We start from the raw sequence: 8,723 nt of genomic DNA on the forward strand, positions 1-8,723 counted from the left end.
GTTCAAAAACATGAAAAGCCTGAAAAGGTGTGAAAAATATGAAGAGCTTCAAAAGGTGTGAAAATTATGAACAGCTTCAAAAGCGGTCAAAATTGAGATGAGTATGAAACGGTCTGAAAAATAGGAGGAGAATGAAGTGGTGTTCAAGAACATGAAGAGCATGAAAAGGTGTGAAAATATAAAGAGTTTCAAAAGGTGTGAAAAATATGAGGAGCATGAAACGCTCTGAAAAATAGGAGGAGCATGAAGCGGTGTTCAAAACATGAAGAGTCTGAAAAGGTTTGAAAAATATGAAGAGCTTCAAAATGTGTCAAATATGAGGAGCAAGAAACGGTCTGAAAAATAAGAGGAGCATGAAACGGTGTTCCAAAACATGAAAGCTTGAAAAGGTGTGGAAAATATGAGGAGCTTCAAAACGTGTCAAAAATATTAGAAGCATGAAACGGTCTCAAAAATAGGAGGAGAATGAAGCGGTTTTTGAAAAACATGAAGAGCCTGAAAACTTGTGAAAAATATGAAAGCTTCAAAAAGTGTGAACAATATGAAAAGCTTCAAAATGTGTCAAAAATGTCATGAGCCTGAAACGGTCTGAAAAATAGCAGGAGAATGAAGTGGTGTTGAAAAACATGAACAGCCTAAAAATGTGTGAAATATATGAGGAGCTTCAAAAGGTGTCAAAAATATGAGGAGCATGAAACCGCCTGAAAACTAGGAGGAGTATGAAGCGGTGTTCAAAAACATGAAGAGCCTGAAAAGGTGTGAAAATATAAAGAGCTTCAAAATGTGTCAAAAATATGAGGAGCATGAAACCGTCTGAAAAATAGGAGTTGCATGAAGTTGTGTTCAAAAACATGAAGAGCTTGAAAAGGTGTGAAAAATATGAAGAGCTTCAAAAGGTGCGAAATACATGAGGAGCAAGAAACGGACTGAAAAATAGGAGGAGGATGAAGCGGTGTTCAAAAACATGAAGAGCCTGAAAAGGTGTGAAAAATATGAAGAGCTTCAAAAGGTGTTAAAAAATATGAGGAGCATGAAATGATCTGAAAAATAGGAGGAACATGAAACGGTTTGAAAAATAGGAGGAGCATGAAGCGGTGTTCAAAAACATGAATAGCCTGAAAAGGTGTGAAAAATTTGAAGAGCTTCAAAAGGTGTGAAATCCATGAGGAGCATGAAACGGTCAGAAAAATAGGAGGAGCAGGAAGCTGTTTTCAAAAACATGAGAGCCTGAAAAGATGTGAAAAATATGAAGAGGTTCAAAAGGTGTGAAATACATGAGGAGCATGAAACGGTCTGAAAAATAGGAGGAGCATGAAACGGTGTTCAAAAACATGAAGAGCCGGAAAAGGTGTGAAACATATGAAGAGCTTCATAAGGTGTGAAATACATGAGGAGCATGAAACGGCCTGAAAAATAGGAGGAGCAGGAAGCTGTGTTCAAAAATATGAAGAGCCTGAAAAGGTGTGAAAGATATGAAGAGCTTCAAAATGTGTGAAAAATATGAGGAGCATGAAACGGTCTGAAAAATAGGAGGAGTATGAAGCAGTGTTCAAAAACATGAAGAACCTTAAAAGGTGTGAAAAATATGATGAGCTTCAAAAGGTGTCAAAAATATGAGGAGGATGAAACGGTCTGAAAAATAGGAGGAGCATGAAGCGGTGTTCAAAAACATGAGGAGCCTGAAAAGTTGTGAAAAATATGAAGAGCTACAAAAGGTGTCAAAAATGTGAGGAGCATGAAACGGTGTTCAAAAACATGAAGAGACTGAAAATTTCTGAAAAATATGAAGAGCCTCAAAACGTATCAAAAATATGAAGAGCTTCAGAAGGTGTGAAAAATATGAGGAGCATGAAACGGTGTGAAAAATTAGAGAGGCATGAAACGGTGTTCAAAACATGAAGAGCCTGAAAACGTGTGAAAAATATGAAAAGCTTGAAAAGGTGTCAAAAATATGAACAGCTCAAAAGGTGTCAAAATGAGATGACCATGAAGCGATCAGAAAAATAGTAGGAGCATGAAGCGGAGTTCAAAAACATGAAGAGCCTGAAAACGTGTGAAAAATATGAAGAGCTTCAAAAGGCGTGAAATACATGAGGAGCATGAAACGGTCTGAAAAATACGAGGAGCATGAAGCGGTTTTCAAAAATATGAAGAGCCTGAAAAATTGTGAAAAATATGAAGATCTTCAAAAGGTGTGAAAAATATGAACAGCTTCAAAAGGTGTAAAAAATGAGATGAGCATGAAGCGATCTGAAAAATAGGAGGAGCATGAAGTGGTGTTGAAAAATATGAAGAGCCTGAAAAGGTGTGAAAAATATGAAGAGCTTCAAAAGGTGTAAAAATTATGAGGAGCATGAAACGGTCTGAAAATTAGGAGGATCATGAAACAGTGTTCAAAAACATGAAGAGCCTAAAAAGGTGTGAAAAATATGCAGAGCTTCAGAAGGTGTGAAATATATGAGGAGCCTGAAACGGTCTGAAAAATAGGAGGAGCATGAAGCTGTGTTCAAACACATGAGAGCCTGAAAAGGTGTGAGAAATATGAAGAGCTTCAAAAGGTGTGAAATACATGAAGAGCATGAAACGGTCTGAAAATTAAGAGGAGCATGAAACGGTATTGAAATACATGAAGAGCCTGAAATGGTGTGAAAAATATGAAGTGCTTCAAAAGATGAAAAAAATATGAACAGCTTCAATAGGTGTCAAAAATGAGATTAACATGAAACGGTCTGAGAAATAGGAGGAGCATGAAACGGTGTTCCAAAACATGAAAGCTTGAAAAGGTGTGGAAAATTTGAAGAGCTTCAAAACATGTCAAAAATATTAGAAGCATGAAATGGTCTCAAAAATAGGAGGAGCATGAAGCGGTGGTGAAAAACATGAAGAGCCTGAAAACTTGTGAAAAATATGAAGAGCTTCAAAAGGTGTAAACAATATGAAAAGCTTCAAAATGTGTCAAAAATGACATGAGCCTGAAACGGTCTGAAAAATAGTAGGAGAATGTAGTGGTGTTGTATAACATGAACAGCCTAAAAATGTGTGAAATATATGAGCAGCTTCAAAAGGTGTCAAAAATATGAGGAGCATGAAACCGCCTGAAAAATAGGAGGAGTATGAAGCGGTGTTCAAAAACATGAAGAGCCTGAAAAGGTGTGAAAAATATGAAGAGCTTCAAAATGTGTCCAAAATATGAGGAGCATGAAACGGTCTGAAAAAAAGGAGGAGCATGAAACGGTGTTCAAAAACATGAAAAGCCTGAAAAGGTGTGAAAAATATGAAGAGCTTCAAAAGGTGTGAAAATTATGAAAAGCTTCAAAAGCTGTCAAAATTGAGATGAGCATGAAACGGTCTGAAAAATAGGAGGAGAATGAAGTGGTGTTCAAAAACATGAAGAGCATGAAAAGGTGTGAAAATATAAAGAGCTTCAAAAGGTGTGAAAAATATGAGGAGCAGGAAACGCTCTGAAAAATAGGAGGAGCATGAAGCGGTGTTCAAAACATGAAGAGTCTGAAAAGGTGTGAAAAATATGAAGAGCTTCAAAATGTGTCAAATATGAGGAGCAAGAAACGGTCTGAAAAATAAGAGGAGCATGAAACGGTGTTCTAAAACATGAAAGCTTGAAAAGGTGTGGAAAATATGAGGAGCTTCAAAACGTGTCAAAAATATTAGAAGCATGAAACGGTCTCAAAAATAGGAGGAGCATGAAGCGGTTTTTGAAAAACATGAAGAGCCTGAAAACTTGTGAAAAATATGAAAGCTACAAAAAGTGTGAACAATATGAAAAGCTTCAAAATGTGTCAAAAATATCATGAGCCTGAAACGGTCTGAAAAATAGCAGGAGAATGAAGTGGTGTTGAAAAACATGAACAGCCTAAAAATGTGTGAAATATATGAGGAGCTTCAAAAGGTGTCAAAAATATGAGGAGCATGAAACCGCCTGAAAACTAGGAGGAGTATGAAGCGGTGTTCAAAAACATGAAGAGCCTGAAAAGGTGTGAAAAATATGAAGAGCTTCAAAATGTGTCAAAAATATGAGGAGCATGAAACCGTCTGAAAAATAGTAGTTGCATGAAGTTGTGTTCAAAAACATGAAGAGCTTGAAAAGGTGTGAAAAATATGAAGAGCTTCAAAAGGTGCGAAATACATGAGGAGCAAGAAACGGACTGAAAAATAGGAGGAGGATGAAGCGGTGTTCAAAAACATGAAGAGCCTGAAAAGGCGTGAAAAATATGAAGAGCTTCAAAAGGTGTCAAAAATATGAGGAGCATGAAATGATCTGAAAAATAGGAGGAACATGAAACGGTGTTCAAAAACATGAATAGCCTGAAAAGGTGTGAAAAATATGAAGAGCTTCAAAATGTGTCAAAAATATGAGGAGCATGAAATGGTCTGAAAAAAAGGAGGAGCATGAAACGGTGTTCAAAAACATGAAAAGCCTGAAAATGTGTGAAAAATATGAAGAGCTTCAAAAGGTGTGAAAATTATGAACAGCTTAAAAAGCTGTCAAAATTGAGATGAGCATGAAACGGTCTGAAAAATAGGAGGAGAATGAAGTGGTGTTCAAGAACATGAAGAGCATGAAAAGGTGTGAAAATATAAACAGTTTCAAAAGGTGTGAAAAATATGAGGAGCATGAAACGCTCTGAAAAATAGGAGGAGCATGAAGCGGTGTTCAAAACATGAAGAGTCTGAAAAGGTTTGAAAAATATGAAGAGCTTCAAAATGTGTCAAATATGAGGAGCAAGAAACGGTCTGAAAAATAAGAGGAGCATGAAACGGTGTTCCAAAACATGAAAGCTTGAAAAGGTGTGGAAAATATGAGGAGCTTCAAAACGTGTCAAAAATATTAGAAGCATGAAACGGTCTCAAAAATAGGAGGAGCATGAAATGGTTTTTGAAAAACATGAAGAGCCTGAAAACTTGTGAAAAATATGAAAGCTTAAAAAAGTGTGAACAATATGAAAAGCTTCAAAATGTGTCAAAAATGTCATGAGCCTGAAACGGTCTGAAAAATAGCAGGAGAATGAAGTGGTGTTGAAAAACATGAACAGCCTAAAAATGTGTGAAATATATGAGGAGCTTCAAAAGGTGTCAAAAATATGAGGAGCATGAAACCGCCTGAAAACTAGGAGGAGTATGAAGCGGTGTTCAAAAACATGAAGAGCCTGAAAAGGTGTGAAAAATATGAAGAGCTTCAAAATGTGTCAAAAATATGAGGAGCATGAAACCGTCTGAAAAATAGGAGTTGCATGAAGTTGTGTTCAAAAACATGAAGAGCTTGAAAAGGTGTGAAAAATATGAAGAGCTTCAAAAGGTGCGAAATACATGAGGAGCAAGAAACGGACTGAAAAATAGGAGGAGCATGAAGCGCTGTTCAAAAACATGAAGAGCCTGAAAAGGCGTGAAAAATATGAAGAGCTTCAAAAGGTGTCAAAAATATGAGGAGCATGAAATGATCTGAAAAATAGGAGGAACATGAAACGGTCTGAAAAATAGGAGGAGCATGAAGCGGTGTTCAAAAACATGAATAGCCTGAAAAGGTGTGAAAAATTTGAAGAGCTTCAAAAGGTGTGAAATCCATGAGGAGCATGAAACGGTCAGAAAAATAGGAGGAGCAGGAAGCTGTTTTAAAAAACATGAGAGCCTGAAAAGGTGTGAAAAATATGAAGAGGTTCAAAAGGTGTGAAATACATGAGGAGCATGAAACGGTCTGAAAAATAGGAGGAGCATGAAACGGTGTTCAAAAACATGAAGAGCCGGAAAAGGTGTGAAACATATGAAGAGCTTCAAAAGGTGTGAAATACATGAGGAGCATGAAACGGCCTGAAAAATAGGAGGAGCAGGAAGCTGTGTTCAAAAATATGAAGAGCCTGAAAAGGTGTGAAAAATATGAAGAGCTTCAAAATGTGTGAAAAATATGAGGAGCATGAAACGGTCTGAAAAATAGGAGGAGTATGAAGCGGTGTTCAAAAACATGAAGAACCTTAAAAGGTGTGAAAAATATGATGAGCTTCAAAAGGTGTCAAAAAGATGAGGAGGATGAAACGGTCTGAAAAATAGGAGGAGCATGAAGCGGTGTTCAAAAACATGAGGAGCCTGAAAAGGTGTGAAAAATATGAAGAGCTACAAAAGGTGTCAAAAATGTGAGGAGCATGAAACGGTGTTCAAAAACATGAAGAGACTGAAAATGTCTGAAAAATATGAAGAGCCTCAAAACGTATCAAAAATATGAAGAGCTTCAGAAGGTGTGAAAAATATGAGGAGCATGAAACGGTGTGAAAAATTAGAGAGGCATGAAACGGTGTTCAAAACATGAAGAGCCTGAAAACGTGTGAAAAATATGAAAAGCTTGAAAAGGTGTCAAAAATATGAACAGCTTCAAAAGGTGTCAAAAATGAGATGAGCATGAAGCGATCAGAAAAATAGTAGGAGCATGAAGGGGTGTTCAAAAACATGAATAGCCTGAAAACGTGTGAAAAATATGAAGAGCTTCAAAAGGCGTGAAATACATGAGGAGCATGAAACGGTCTGAAAAATACGAGGAGCATGAAGCGGTTTTCAAAAATATGAAGAGCCTGAGAAATTGTGAAAAATATGAAGATCTTCAAAAGGTGTGAAAAATATGAACAGCTTCAAAAGGTGTCAAAAATGAGATGAGCATGAAGCGATCTGAAAAATAGGAGGAGCATGAAGTGGTGTTGAAAAATATGAAGAGCCTGAAAAGGTGTGAAAAATATGAAGAGCTTCAAAAGGTGTCAAAAATATGAGGAGCATGAAACGGTCTGAAAATTAGGAGGATCATGAAACAGTGTTCAAAAACATGAAGAGCCTGAAAAGGTGTGAAAAATATGCAGAGCTTCAGAAGGTGTGAAATATATGAGGAGCCTGAAACGGTCTGAAAAATAGGAGGAGCATGAAGCTGTGTTCAAACACATGAGAGCCTGAAAAGGTGTGAGAAATATGAAGAGCTTCAAAAGGTGTGAAATACATGAAGAGCATGAAACGGTCTGAAAATTAAGAGGAGCATTAAACGGTATTGAAATACATGAAGAGCCTGAAATGGTGTGAAAAATATGAAGTGCTTCAAAAGGTGGGAAAAATATGAAGAGCTTCAATAGGTGTCAAAAATGAGATTAGCATGAAACGGTCTGAGAAATAGGAGGAGCATGAAGCGGTGTTCAAAAAAATGAAGAGCTTGAAAAGGTGTGAAAAATATGACAAGCTTCAAAAGGTGTCAAATATGAGGAGCATGAAACGGTCTGAAAAGAGGAGGATCATGATGCGGTGCTGAAAACATGAAGAGCCTGAAAAGCTGTGACAAATATGAAGAGCTTCAAAAGGTGTCAAAAAAATGAAGAGCATGAAACGGTCTGAAAAATAGGAGGAGCATGAAGCGGTGTTCAAAAACATGAAAAAAAATATTAAAAAAAAAACATGAAGAACCTGAAAACGTGTGAAAAATATGAAGAGCTTCAAAAGGTGTGAAAAATATGAACAGCTTCAAAAGGTGTCAAAAATGAGATGAGCATGAAGCGATGAGAAAAATAGGACGAGCATGAAGCGGTGTTCAAAAACATGAAGAGCCTGAAAACGTGTGAAAAATATGAAGAGCTTCAAAAGTTGTGAAATACATGAGGAGCATGAAACGATCTGAAAAATACGAGGAGCATGAAGCGGTTTTAAAAATATGAAGAGCCTGAAAAATTGTGAAAAATATGAAAAGCATCAAAAGGTGTCAAAAATATGAGGAGCATGAAACAGACTGAAAAATAGAAGGAGCATGAAGCGGTGTTCAAAAACATGAAGAGTCTGAAAAGCTGTGACAAATATGAAGAGCTTCAAAAGGTGTCAAAAAAATGAAGAGCATGAAACGGTCTGAAAAATAGGAGGAGCATGAAGCGGTGTTCAAAAACATGAAAAAAAAATAAAAAAAATATAAAAAAAACCATGAAGAGCCTGAAAACGTGTGAAAAATATGAAGAGCTTCAAAAGGTGTGAAAAATATGAACAGCTTCAAAAGGTGTCAAAAATGAGATGAGCATGAAGCGATGAGAAAAATAGGAGGAGCATGAAGCGGTGTTCAAAAACATGAAGAGCCTGAAAACATGTGAAAAATATGAAGAGCTTCAAAAGGTGTGAAATACATGAGGAGCATGAAACGATCTGAAAAATACGAGGAGCATGAAGCGGTTTTAAAAATATGAAGAGCCTGAAAAATTGTGAAAAATATGAAAAGCATCAAAAGGTGTCAAAAATATGAGGAGCATGAAACAGTCTGAAAAATAGAAGGAACATGAAGCGGTGTTCAAAAACATGAAGAGTCTGAAAAGGTGTAAAAATATGAAGAGCTTCAAAAGGTGTGAAAAATATGAGGAGCTTCAAATGGTGTCAAAAGTATGAGGGGCATGAAACTGTCTGAAAAATAGGAGGAGCATGAAACGGTGTTGAAATACATGAAGTGCCTGAAATGGTGTGAAAAATATGAAGAGCTTTAAAACGTGTCAAAAATGTGAGGAGCATGAAACGGTCTGAAAAATAGGAGGAGCATCATGCGGTGTTGAAAAACATGAAGAGCCTGAAAACGTGTGAAAAATATGAAGATCTTCAAAAGGTGTGAAAAATATGAACAGCTTCAAAAGGTGTAAAAAATGAGATGAGCATGAAGCGATCTGAAAAATAGGAGGAGCATGAAGTGGTGTTAAACAATATGAAGAGCCTGAAAA

The sequence above is a fragment of the Dama dama genome, unplaced genomic scaffold, assembly GCF_033118175.1.
Source record: "Dama dama isolate Ldn47 unplaced genomic scaffold, ASM3311817v1 ptg000051l, whole genome shotgun sequence".
Lineage (NCBI taxonomy): Eukaryota > Metazoa > Chordata > Mammalia > Artiodactyla > Cervidae > Dama > Dama dama.